A 14,312-nucleotide genomic window follows, 5' to 3' on the forward strand; every position below is an offset into this window, starting at 1 on the left:
CTTGTCAACTTGACACACAAACACCTCACTATTAAGCCACAACAACTAACCCCTTGTCAACTTGACACACAAACACCTCACTATTAAGCCACAACCCTTCCTTTCTTACTCACCCCCAAGATCCCACACTAAAAACATAAATAACTTAAAAGTTCCCGTCTTTACAAATTCAAGCACATTAAAATTTCAGTCTCTTTAAAGTTGCCAGTTTCTTCCTAAATCTGAAGTCTTTTAAATTTCAACACCTCTCAATTATGGAATGTAATAAAATTAACAATAAACCAAATACTTTCTTACTTCAAAAGGGAAAAAATCAGGGCAGTCACGATCTGAACCAAGCAAAACCAAATCCCGATAGTGTATATAACTCAATGCCAAACTATCTGGGACTCACTCACGATCTAGACTCCTCTGCCCTCTGCAGCACACACAGCTTGTCCTTTAGGCTCTGACTGGCTCCATTCCACTGCTGCTGATCTTGGTGGTCATTCCAGGGTACTGGCATCTCCAAATGCTGAGGACTTCTGCCGCATCTGGGCTGCACTTTCACCAATAGCCTCCCATAGGCTCTCTCCAAGGTGCCAAGCCTCAGCTTTTCCGCGCGTGTGACCCATTCAGTCCTTCCCTTCCACTGCCACTGAGGCTGCAGCTTCCCCAGTGGCCTTCCCTGGCCTCTCACGGTATCAGTCCTCAGAAGCTCCTCATGACCCCTTCATGCCTTCAAAACCAGTACCAACTGGGTGACACCAAATCTGGCTCCCAGGACAAGGTACAGTCTTGGCCACCTCGGAAGCAGTTTCTGTGTGCTCTTAGAAACGACTACCCAGAAGATTTCACCTCAGTGATGCCAGTCTCTTCTCGACCACTGCTAATTGCTTAGCGCCAGCCATCTAGCATCAACTGTCCTAGAAATACAAAGTTTCACTTCTTTGGCCAGCTTCTCCTTAATGACTTACAGCTGACTCTTCAGTCCCAAGTAACCGGAACGACAACAGAATCTTAATTCAAAATAGCAAACGGCTCTAATGAAGTCTTTAAACTTCCCTCTGAAATTTCACAAGCCAGGCAGGCCTCCATCTTCTGCACTGTCCTCAATGTTTTGATCTTCCAAGCTCTTAAAGAACATTGCACTAAGCTCTTAACACTCAGTGGATTTTCTAGACCAAAGTTCCAACATCATTTTACAACCCTCCCTAAAACATGGTCACGTTGATCCTAGCGATACCCCTCTGTGCTGGTACAAATCTGTCTTATTTAGGGTTTCTATGGCACTGATGAAACATCATGACTGAAGAGCAAGTTGGGGAGCATAGGGTTTATTTGGCTCACATGTCCACAGCACTGTCCATTACTGAAGGAAGTCAGGACAGGAACTCACACAGGGCAGGAACCTGGAGGCAGGAGCTAGTACAAAGGCCATGGAGAAGTACTGAGTAATGGCCTGCTTCCCCTGGTTTGCTCAGCCTGCTTTATTACAGAACCCAGGACCAGACCAGGGATTGCACCACCCACAATGGGCTGGATCATCCTAAGTCATTAACTAATTATCATAATTATAGCTGTATCTCATGGAGGCATTTCCTCACCTGAGGCTCCTTTCTCTCTGATGCCTCTAGTTTGTGTCAAGTTAATACAAAACCAGCCAGTATGGTTACCTAATTTCCAGTTGAAATCTCAATTTAAAGGGAGGTTTCTTTCCTTCATTCCATCCCAGTGGTTTCTTCACTTGTTAATTCATTACCCTGAGGCTACACACAATGACATGGTCATTCTGGGATCATAAAGGAGTTGTTCTAGAAGTAGATGCCATACACATGTGGTATCATGCTTTCTGGCCATCCCACTTCACCTCACTAGGTTATACTGATGATCAAATATGTCATGAAGGGCAGAAGGGCTATGATCACGGACGTTGTAGATATGTGTCTAGACTTGAATGCTTCAAGAATTCAACATTCATGAAAAAGACCCAGTTGACATGAGATTCCCCTCTGTATGCTGTGAATATGTTTTATTACCATCGGTTAATAAAAAAAAATCTGCTTTAGGCCTGACAGGGCAAAAGAGAGCAAGGCAGGAATTCTAAGCTGAGAAAGAGGAGAAAAGTAGGCGGAGTCAAGAAAAAAATGCCAAGGGAGACAGATGCCAGAACTTTACCTGGTAAGCCACAGCCTTATGGCAATATACAGAATAACAGAAATGAGTTGAGTTAGTTAATAAGAAGCCTAAGCTAATAGGCCAAACAGTGTTGTAATTAATATAGCGTCTGTGTAATTATTTCAGGTCTGTGTGGCCGGGAAATGAATAAGCAGCCTCCACCTACACCCAGCCAACTCACAGGAGAGGAAACGTAAGGCATGTAAGCTGTCAGCACAGATACATAGGTACTCTCTCAACTAAGGCAGAGATTTGTCTACGTTTCTTGCAATCCCACAATCCACCAAATGGCCAAAGAAGACATAAAGAAACAAAAGGCATATACAAAGGCTGCTGTCACAGTAGGTGTAAGATGAATAAAATACATGAAATGCAATGTCATTTAGAAAGCTTCTCTGACCTATCCCAGGTCAGACAAAATGTGAATGTAGAGTCTAAGCTCGACCCTCACGGTAAAATTAATACTAGGAACAAAAATACTAGAACGTGACAGGATTTTGGGCTGAATGGGTAGTATGACCCAAGACACGATGTTGGGGATAGAATGAAGATGAAGAAGGCACAGAAACAGTTCAGTTTGGTTTGGTTTGGATGACAGTAAGAGGTGAGCCTGGGAAAGCTGTTCCCAGTGATATGCTTTGGGGACAGGACACATGTAGTGGAAACTGCCGATATCATTATTATTACTTATCTGCAGGTTGCGGGAGTGGGGTTTGCTGCATGAAGAGCATCTTACTGCATGTGTATTTCGGATGTATAACTGTCACAGCTAAAAAAAAAATGACAGTGAGAACAAAGGAAGGAGGAAAGAGGTCTTTCAAATGTCAAGATGAATGTGACACCAGTGAAGGAGATGTGGAAACAGTAAGAGAGAAAGAAAAAGACGAGGAAGGAAGGAGAAACAGGGTAAAGGACCACAGCATGCTGGAGGTGACAGTAGTGCAGCATAGGGAGCTGTCCAGCAGAAGTGTGTACATTTCTACGAAGGCCCAGAGTTCTGGTTACTTCTACATGCACCGCTGTACCCCTTTAATGCAGGGCTGAGAACTGAGCCCAGGGCTTCACGCATGTAAAGCGATTTACAAACGGAGCTACATCCCTAACCCAGGCCATTGCTTTAAAATATGGCCTCTTGGTCCTTAGGTTACTGATGATAGATATGGGTTTAAGATTACAGAATCCCAGTCCCCCTCTGGGTTGTGCCCCTATGCATTTGAAAAATGCCCACCATAATATGCCACTACATACCACCCTCAATGAGGAGAAACTAATGCCCGTCATGCCACCGATACACAAACATTTGAGACTGTGAGTTAAATGAATACATTTCATTTCCCAGGTACCTGCTTCAGAATTCAGTTCAGCAGAGTATGTCTGACCAATACACAATTGTGCCAGGTAACAGCTTCAAATGGAATCTAATGAAGAATAAAAATAGTTTCACACTATAATTAGTGAAGAAATGAGCAAGGGTTTGCAATAGTTTTCTTTAGACTACCTATGTTTTGTATAAGTATTTTATCTAAACAAACATTTTGCTTTTGATTGAAAGTTATTGTATTTATGACAGCTGTTGCCAAATATGAATAACTGCTTTCTGTAATTAAACCACATGAACACTGACATGGAAATACCCATAAACTGTACAACACCTTTAACAGAAAAGAAAACTAAAGAAAAGAAAAAGAAAAATAAAAACTCCCTCAGCACAGTGTAGCTGCCACTCAGGAAACTTGTGGGGTTTTTCAGAAACTCCTTTGGGATTTCCATGAATATTAATGAAGATGCTGGCAATGGTTTTATTATTAGGTCAGGAAAATAATTTACAAAATATGTGCATCGTTTATCAGTACTGATACATATGAATATATTGGAAAGGTCTCTGGTGAACCCAGGTATAAATTACTCCAGCCCTACCTGGACTACTTTTATTATTGTTAAGCTCAGTGTTTAATTTGTAATTAATATTTTCATCTTTTATAGTGGTAGGGGTGGAACCCTGGGATGTTTGCATTCTAATCTAATATTTTTCTTTTTCAGTTCATGTCCACGGAGGTCCCATGTCTTTACTGGCTATCACAGATGGATGGGGCTGTTAATATTTACTCTTCTATAAATCGTCTGTCAGGCTGCTCTGTCGTATGGTGGGTGTAAAACACCGAATCTTCAAACAGGCAGACTGGCCTTTGAGCCCAACACTTAAGTGACCAAGTAAGAAAAAAAAACTCTCTCTGAAATTCTTTTAAATGTTCTACTACTCATTGAGTAACACTATACAGACATTTGCCATTGCTTTTCCTGACATATTGATCCAAATGTTCTTCTTCTGCTGCTGCTGCTTTTATTTTTAATCATTATATAAGTATCTTTTGTAGCCCAGGATGGCCTCTGAATAGCTATGAACTTGAGACTGGTCATGTGGCTCTCGATTACCCTGTCTCTACCTCCCCAATGCTAGAATAGTGGACATGCATACCTGACTGACCCTGCTCAGAAAGCCTGCCACAAAGCAGGATACAAAAAAATAAAATCAGTGTGTTCAATGTTTAATTATATGCCACCAATAAGGCACCTAGTTGGGGCTTCCAATCAGTTAAGATAAAGAAGCCAGTGAATTTGGAAATGACCTGTTAAGCCCAAAGCCAGTATTAATATTGCCTAGCTAGTACACCTTAAATTATTTCTATGCATGTGTTAGTTCTAAATACTATTGCATTTGGTCTTTCTAAACTACATGTAATGTGTTCTTTCTTCTATTTTACAAAGAAGGAATGGAGATTTGACGATGTTCGACAACTAGCCCTAACAGGTTAAAGAACCAATAAATCATAATATAGACAGGTTAGGCTTAAGAGCACCTGCTTTGACCTCTGCTCTGTCCCATCCATATGGCTTCCCAGACCAGTCAGATATGATCTCCGATCTCAAGACCAAGAAGTCAGGAGAACAAACAGAATGCTTCCCACATAAGTAGAATTTAAGGTAAAAGGGACTGTCTGGTGGAAGAGACTCCCAGGTCAATGTCAAGAGAGGCCTGATGAAGACAGATGGCACCAAGTCATGGGAACAGGAGGGGCCTTGACCCCTGAAATAGGTTGGAGGATGGGCTAGGAAGGGAGACAAAAGCGGTGAAGGACATCTTTTGCAATTGTAGCACGGCATTGTATTTGCTGTGCATCTTTTATGACATTTCACATCATTATTGTCCTCTTGGATGTTAAAAATATTATAGAAGTTCAGCTCTCACATGGCATGAAGCAAAGCCAATTGCTCCCTCTTAAAAGCCATTGAAACCAGCCCCTAAAGGAGTCTTGTGTATGTGTGACTAGCTCTCCTTTTTACTCGGAGCAGGCTTCACTCTGCTAGCATGGGATGTATGCTCCTTTTGCTACTTCCCTATGCAAGAGAAAACAGTTTTCTAATTCACACAAATAAGTCTCACAAACTAGATGGCTCAATTAAATGTAAAGAGTTCGTCTGAAGAATTTCAGCCATCCTGCCTTTGAGAACAGAATCCCTGTGGTACTTCCTGCCTGAAGTAGAGCTGGAGACATGGGAGCTTAGTGTGATCTTTGCTCGTTTCCTTCTCCTCCTCCTCTCTCTCAATATCCATGTCTGTTGCTCTTGACATTAGTCTGTCCGTAATCTGCCCTTCAGTAGAACCACGTACCAGGCGCCAAAGGGCACCACAGACAAAGAAGTATTTGCTCTTGATTAATGTCATACAGGGCAGAACTTGTATCACAGAGATCTTATGATCCGGCGGCCTGTGTGTCCCAGTTCTGTCACTGAGTAGCTGCTATAACTTGAATCTGGTTTGTCCCCAACAACACACACGTAGAGCCTGAAACACTTACAAAATGTTGTCGAGTTAAGAGGTGTCGAGGCCTTGAAAAAGCAGTTGAGATTGTCTGGGTATCACTCATACAGGAGTGACACTTCTCATGAGATCATTTAGGACACGTGGGACGCAGTTAGTTACCATGAGAGCACTTTGATAAAACTTAAGACCATCCAACATGTTTGGCCACTTTGGCATGTGCCTGCTTACTCTACTACATTGCTATGTTATCATTTTCCAGGGAACACCGAGAAGACGCCAGTACCATGGCATTTAGGTTTTCTAGCCATCTATATCATGAGGCTAATTAATCTCTTTTTACAAATATGTAACACAGCATCACATATTTTGTTAGTGCAACACAAAACAGACTTTGCTGATAGAGTAAGCCCTATAACTGTGCCTAAACAGTCTGTAAATAGAAGTATAGACCAATCTACCCTATAGGGTTCTTACACGCTAAAAGAAGAATAGCGACATGCTTGAAGACAGCATTCTAAAGACACTAAGGATTTTATACTGTGGCAAGGACTGCATGGTGCCCACTGCTGCTCGACAGAGTTCCAGCATCTGGACTTTGCAGATCACAATTCTCCAGCACCCTCTTACTTTCACTTTTAGTGATTCTGCTAGGATGCCTTTCCCTTTGGGAAGTTTTGTGCAGACTTTGAAGGATAAAAATGTGTACAATGGTAGTCTCTCTGAACAAAATAATCTTGTGGGGGGGGGGGAAATCCCTGCCACAGAGGAAACAATCTTGGTATCTGACTCTTACTGACTTTATATTTAGCTTCCCTTTGTCATACAAATGTCTCCTAAGTGTTTGGTGAATGAGCACAGAATCAAAAGAAACATCTAGAGACAACCCTTTCGTGAGCCCAAAAATATAATTCTGGATATGGAGCAATTTTAAAGTCATTCTACCTTCCATATAGGTAGGAAGGATGAAAGTCTGAAACACAGGACAGATGCTATCAAAGAAACATGTATGCCTAGGAACATGGAATTGATAGGAGCATTCCCTAATTTGTATATAAAAAAACTGTTGGTGACTCTGCAGGTCACGTCAGAGAAGGGCGGTGCATGCCTCCAATCCCTGTCCCTGGGGAACAGGGCCAGTGTGAAGTCTTCCTGGGCTGCACAGAGAATCCAAGGCCAGCCTGGCTAATTTAGCAAGAGTCTGCTTCAAAATAAAAGTAGAGATTTTTAAAATCATTGCACAATGATAGAGCCCTAAGTTTAATCCTCTGCTACACCCTACAAAAATTCAGATTGTTAGTAAACAAACAACTCAGAAGGAAAGAGCAGTCTGTAGCTACGAAGTGTTCATGTGAGCATCTGTGAGTTGTAGCAGCACACCACACCTTAGCTTCCCTGTGTCACCATGTCCTTCCCTGTCCCTGGAATCATCGGTTACCCTCTCAGCTAGATGGGCTTCAACGTGCAGCACTCAGGAGCAGAACATGGAGTTAGGATTGTCTCTTTGTCCTCATGTGACTTACCCCGTTCAACTCTCGTCTTCACTCTGGGGCCTACACCCAACTCTGATTTTCCTGCCACCCTCTTAAACACACACCTTTAAGGTTGCGGTGACAGAGTATGCAGTCGCTGGAACCTAATCAGGCCTTGAAAGGCTTCCTCCGTCTGTGCTGACTGGGCTCAGCCTTGAAGTCTGGAGTGCCAGCAAAGGGCATGTGTGCCCACGATTTTCTATTGCCAGGGTTTTAAGGGTCATGTTCGTCATTCCCTGCTATTTTTATTCTTTTGCTGCATTTCTTGGTGGTTTGACGAGGGAGGAGGACATGGACTATTAGCTTTGAATTGCTACTAGACAGCCCTCATTCAAGGTGGCACACTCTTATTTCTCAACCAAAGTAAGTTAAAGAAACACTTGCAGAGAAATTGGTGTGCGTGTGTGTGTGTGTGTGTGTGTGTGTGGTGTTCCTGCCTAAGCACTACTTCCCCAAGTGTAACAAGACTAGTCCAACCAGGAATGAGAGATGCCTAGAGCACTACCGCCCCTCCCAAAGAGATCTGCTGTCCTCTCTGCTAGCAGAAGTAGAAAGGGACAGTGAGCCAGAAGGGATGCAGCATCCTCCCAGGCTCACAGCCACCTGTGCTACCTGGCCAAGACTGGCAAGCCCAGAGTGAAGTGGCCCAGAAAGCTCAGAGGACCTCAGGGTGGTGCAGGCTCTTCTCAGGCTCCTGCAAAATACCACAACCCTTAGGCCAGGCCACAATCCTCTCCTGCATCCACCTTGCCAGCAGCCACTACCTAGGATTCCTGTGGACCTAAACAAAATACCTTCCCTTCTTCCCAGGCTCAGGTCTTCTGCTGAAAGAGCAGCTGTTCCCTTCACGTACTTCCCCACCATCCACACCCACTGCAAGGACACCACCCGGGATGCTGTGGGTCCGGGAAAGATGCTGGGGAGCAGCGCGGGAGCAATCGCCTGGCGGGCCCGCTTGACGTCCTGCCGTGTCCGGACCAGAGTGGCACCAGCTGTGGAGTTGGTGGCCTGAACCCTGCGACCTCTGGATCCCCGGACCTCAGGGACCTGGTAGCTCCAGCCCGAGCCCGCGCCCTCTAGGCTTGGGGATTTTTGTCTATATAAGGGCTCACGACACACGGCGAGCAGCGCGGGCTGGCAGTCGGGCTGGTAGTCGGGCTGCGGGTTCTCCGCACCGGCCTGCGGTCCTTAGGTAGCTGCACTCGCCCTCCTCCCGCCTCGTCCTCCTCCTCCCGTCCTCCCGGGGAGCACCGCCTTTACCTGGCTCTGGCACTCGGTGCGCGCACCGCCGCTCTCCCGGTCCCCCCGCCCAGCTGCAGCCGCCTGGCCTCGCTGTCACCGGCTGAATGGAATTATTTATTTATTTATGTCCCCTGACGTGTCCTGGCCTGGCGAGGCCTGGGGGGAGGGGAGGTGCGGGAGCAGAGGCGGGTTGGGGTGCCCGGGAGCGCGCCTGGGTGCGGTGCGGGGGAGGACGCGGGAGGAGGGCGCGGGCTGGGGGCTCGGGGAAGGGAGGCGCACTGAGCATGCTCCTGAGGACGCCGCGGCTGGCACTTGTCGGCGCCGGCTCTGTGGCTCCTGGCACTCCACTTCGGATTTTAGCTCTGACCAGGAGCGATCTGTGGTGACTGGGCCGCCCAGACTAGCTCCTAGCCCTGTGCTTTGGCGCCCAACCTGAAGAGGCAGGTGTGAGGTGGCTGGAGAGACCTGGGCTGTTATGCAATCTCTAGATAAGGATGCCAAGAGGAGCCGGCAGAAGGCAGAGAAAAGAGCAAGACCTCTTTATGAGCTAGGGCAGAAGCGGCTGTGTGAATCACCCGTTCATTCATTCGGTTAGGATTTCTGTAGGGAAGGGAATGCTGGCCTGATTGAGGATAGAGAAAGAGATTATGGTCAGAGCCAAATCCCCCCCATGTAAAAGACAAAGGGGGAACAGAAAACAGTACAATAAGACACTGAAAGTTTGATAGTTCCAGTGCCAGCGATGGCAGAGTAGGGGGTGGGGGTGGGGGTGTCGAGTGTAACTAATTTCTTTCCTATTTGTAACTCACATTATTTACAATTTGAAGACAGGATTTAGTTTTTGACAAAGAATGCTAAGGATAATAATGGCAATCCCCGCAGATGTTGGTTTGGTTTCTTCCCCTAACATGCCCTCCTTGGGGAAGTTAAAAAGAGGAAGGGTTGGAGCTGAAGGGTTGGACAATGCCCAGGACTGGCTTTCTTTAGTATCTTTAAGTGGGACTCTCTACTTAGACAAAAACTGTGTGGTAGAGTAAGTGCTTGATTTGAAAACTTGGTCCAAGTTTTCTGCCCATATAGCTGGCCTTTTCCCCTAATTTCATAATGCAATACTCCATTAGATGCAGTCCTACAATTCCTCACGTTATACACACTTGGAGACAGACACAGTAGGTGGTACCTCTTGGATAACGTTCATAACATCTTACTTCGTCCCAACTAGTCAGTCTGTTTGCAAAGGCAGAATTTGAATATCGACCTCTGCAATTACAAAAGAGGAATATTGTTTCCCTAAGACTTAAGCACAATAATATATAAAGTAATTGGAAGATCATTTGAAAGGATCAAATTACGCCCGGTGTTGGTGTCACGTGCCTTTTATCCCAGTACTTGGGAGGTAGAAGCAGGTGGGTTTCTGCAAGTCTGAGGCCAGGCTGGTCTACAGAGTGAGTTCCAAGACAGCCAGAACTGTTACATAGAGAAACCCTGTCTCGGAAAAAAAAAAAAATCTAACAAACAAACAAAAAATATCAAGTGGTTCCAAATGTAGCAGCCAAAAAGTTCAGTGGGTAAAGATGCTTGCCACCAAGTTGTGTGACCAGAGTGGCATCTACACAGCAGAGAGGGGCTGCTCTTTCAAGCTGCCCTCTGACCTCCACACCCCTGCCAAACATGTCCATGTACACACATGTATACATGCAATGTGCACAAAATAATAATAATAATAATAAATGTTAGATTTTTTAAAAGAAAGTTATAATTTTAAAAATAAAAGTTAAGGCAGAACATTCTAGAAGTGAACAGTTTTCTGAGGAGAAAATAATCAGCATAAATGGATATTTGTAGACAGTAGCAATTGAGTATCTAACAAAGACTATAAATTTCTCTGTTTCATTGCCAAAAAAAAAGAGTGATAAGCATTTAAAAGAAACAACATAAAGACATAGCAAGGTCATGTTCTTGGTTATTTGTTGTTAAGACATATTTTTTTGCTCATTCATTACTTTTATTTCTTTTCTAAGAAGAGGAAGCACAAGAAAATATATAGTTCTTGAATTTAATCTGTTCTCCCCTTCCCTTCTCTTGTATGTTTTATTTTTTATACCATTCTTTCTCCAGTCTCTTGTCTTATTTAATAATACATTACCAAGCTTGCAAAGGTCATCACTAGACATTTTAGAAGCATAGCATGCTTTTATGGCTTTGCTTTTCCAGTATTTAAAAATGAATCCAGGATGGCTTGGTGGTGCAGCTGAGGCAGGAAGACCAGAGGTTCCAGGCTACAAAGTGAGTTCAGGGGCATCAAGAGCTACTAGTGAGCTAATGCTTCCAAACAGTCGGGTCCTCAACCTTCCTAATGCTATGACCCTTTAATACAGTTCCTCATGTTCTGGTGACCCCCAACCATAAAGTTACCTCATTGCTACTTCATAACTGTAGTTTTGCTACTCTTATGAATGTAATATAAGTATCTTATATGAAGGGTGTCTAATATGCAGTCCGCAAGGGGATGGCCACCCATAGGCTGAAAACCCATTGCTTCCAATAAAAAAAAAAAAAAAAGTTTTCTATTTTTGAATTAAGGCTGAGAGTGTAGCCTAACAGTATGAAGCTTGCCTAGTGCAATACCCTATACTAAACTCCCAGGATCACAAGCAAACAAATAAACCCCCCAAAACTCTGAATCTAATTTTTTTGCCTCCCTCGGGTTATGATTGGGAATTCCTTTCTGAATTGCTTTGCTGCTATAGCAAGGCTTGTTATGTAAATATTTGTTTGGATTACAAAGGAATCTGAAAGTAGAATGTACTAAGAATAAGTTCAGTTAATTAATGCATATAATCATGTAATTTGTTACCTAATATTATTCAGAGCTTAAGGAGAAAATATAATTCAGTGAGGAAAGAACACATACAAAGAGAATTCAGAACACTTTGTTCCCTCTTTATTTTCACTACTCATAACCTAAAATAACAATGGTTTAAAAAAAAAACAGGCAAAAATAAAATGGTATCTGCCTCTCTAGCAGCTCAAGTCCCACAAAGAAACAAACTAGTGAATTCCTAGGCTGTACAGACTTATGGAATCCGACTGTCCACACCCACAGCTGCCCACTTCAGGCTCTGGTTCTTTGCCTCCATCCTCATCCTCAGTCAGCCCTTAACTTCTTATATTTTTTCTCTCTTTTCTCATTCCCCACCTTTTGTAGCTTGTATCTGTGTGCCCCTCCCAGGCACAGACAGTAGGTCATCAACTCTGTATCCCATCCAGTATTTTATAGCAATCCATCCCTCTCTAAGTTCTCCCAAAGACCATGATTTTACCTCTTTAGGACATTTTCCTTCCAATTCAAGGTATACCTGTATGTCTTTGGGACTTTTAAATTATCTCTCACCACAATAAACATTTTTTTTTTTTGTTCACAGGTTCTGGTTCTTTCTATATATATGTAGGTGTAGGTATGAGTCAGTAGCTTGGACATTTTTTTTTTTGGTAAGAAGTATTCTATAATATGAAAAAAGCACAAAACAATTCCTGTGTTTTATATACTTGAAATACTTTTATTATTATTTTCTATGATTGTGTAAATACAATGATTCTGTACACATGTGTTATTGAGTTGTTTTTTAATGTGCAAAATAAAACTCATAAGTATTTTTAAATACAATTTCCAGTAAGTATCTGAAAGTGTATTAGGTGTACACATGTACTCCTAACACACAGCTTGGGCAAAAGCAAAATATTAAGCATACCTTCTTCATAAGTGATATAAGCTATCTTGGTAACTAAGAAATGTCAACCAGATAATGTAAATGGAATTGCTTTGTAAGTTATAAACCTTTTCATAGAAATAAAAGATTGTATTATTAAATATGATATATGTACATGTTTAGGAAATAGCCTATCAGAAATAAGACAATGGAAGCTTGTTTCATTAATCATTTTTAATGGACAAATTGGACAGTTGCATAATGCAGACATAGTTTTCATAGAAAAATCAATCACTTTAGTGTCATCATACTTGAAATAAATCTCATATTAAGATAAGATGGATATCTTTGGTTCACCATAAGGAAAACCATTTGTCATGTAGGAGCTAGGGATTTGGCTGGGGAGTAGAATGTACAAATGTATTTTCATCCCCAGTCACTCAATCAAGTTATAATTGTAGAATAAAGCTGTGACCCTTGACTATACTAGAGAGAAATTCATTTCTTCCCCACTCCAGGTATGGGATCTTTAAAAATTGTATCTGCTTTTATTTGAAGGAACATTTTTCTCCTCCCTTTCTGCTCTTACTGTTATTTGTCTATAAAAAAAACCAACCAAACAAACAAACAAACAAACAAAACCAAAAGTAATAAAACCAGTAGTGATCTTATGGTGTTTATTGATCTTGCTTGCAAAATAAGAATCAATTGATTGCCTACTCTGTGATATATAGAATTTTAGTCAGAGTGGAGAATAAGAACATAGGCTAATATCATACAGGCATGTCCAACTTACACCCTAAGATGTATGTAACTCAACACAAAAGCATCAACTTACTTAAAACATGATTTTTTTCTATTTATTTATTTTTCCTACTTGATTGGATTTTTCTTCAGCATTAACTTTACAAATAGCAAGGTCATGTCACAATGTCAAAAGTATGGACACAATGAAACGTCTTCAGTCTATGTGGATTGCAATAGAGTCATCTAAACGCAATTTCTCAGCCGGGCGGTGGTGGCGCACGCCTTTAATCCCAGCACTCGGGAGGCAGAGGCACGAGGATCTCTGTGAGTTCAAGACAAGCCTGGTCTAGTTTCAGCTAGTTCCAGGACAGGAACCAAAAGCTACGGAGAAACCCTGTCTTGAAAATCCAAAAAAAACAAAACATGATTTCTCCATGTGATTTAGGATTATCGGAGCATGATGACTTTCTCAGAGAGGAGGTATACCTTCGCCTATTTTTCAACAACAAGGGAAAGGTAGGCCTTGACTCAGAAATTACTGTCCTACAAATTCTCCTGTTTACACGGGAATCATAACTAAGTATTAGTTAGCTACTGTTGATGTAACAAACGACCATAGAGTTGCTGGCTTCTAACATCACAATCTATGAGCTTACTTTGCTGTAAATGAGCAGTCTGGATGAGTTTGGCTGCTTTCTCTGCTCTGGGTCTCACAATCTGGAGGAAAGTCTGTTGCCAAGCTTCTTCACACCGGCTAACAGGTTTTGTTTCCTTGATTTTATAGGGTTTCATGTCCTTGCTATTTTTCGTTGCTGTTTTATTTTCTGAGACAACACTTTCTGCAATGGAGGACCTTGGACTTGTGGTCTTCCACTACTAATTTAGCTATCAATTTCTAGAATCCTTGGTGAGCACTTTTACCAGTGAGCTTTGCCCCCATCTCCTGGGTGTAGTTTCTAATAAGTGCCTTTCCCTCCCAGGTGTTGTGATGATAGGCTTGAACTAACATACCCGGATTTATGTGAATCTGGGTGTTTAACTCAGGGCTTCATGCATGCCAGTCAAGCAGTCTGCCAACTGAGCTACTACTCCCTATTTTCTTGA

The 14,312-nt window shown here is 42.6% G+C and overlaps 1 protein-coding gene across 1 annotated transcript in view; it reads right to left on the reverse strand.

Moving 5' to 3' along the window:
- Slc16a7 (solute carrier family 16 member 7) overlaps positions 1–8,979 on the reverse strand; it is a 147,990-nt gene extending 139,011 nt beyond the window's left edge. Inside the window, exons 1-2 of the mRNA XM_005357944.3 lie at positions 8,770–8,979; positions 3,501–3,575 (exon numbers count right to left, since the gene is read on the reverse strand). The gene's annotated coding sequence lies outside the window, so the exon portion shown is untranslated. The remainder of the gene's footprint in view (positions 1–3,500; positions 3,576–8,769) is intronic.
- Positions 8,980–14,312: the final 5,333 nt, after the last annotated feature.

The sequence above is a fragment of the Microtus ochrogaster genome, chromosome 24, assembly GCF_000317375.1.
Source record: "Microtus ochrogaster isolate Prairie Vole_2 chromosome 24, MicOch1.0, whole genome shotgun sequence".
NCBI classification, from domain to species: domain Eukaryota; kingdom Metazoa; phylum Chordata; class Mammalia; order Rodentia; family Cricetidae; genus Microtus; species Microtus ochrogaster.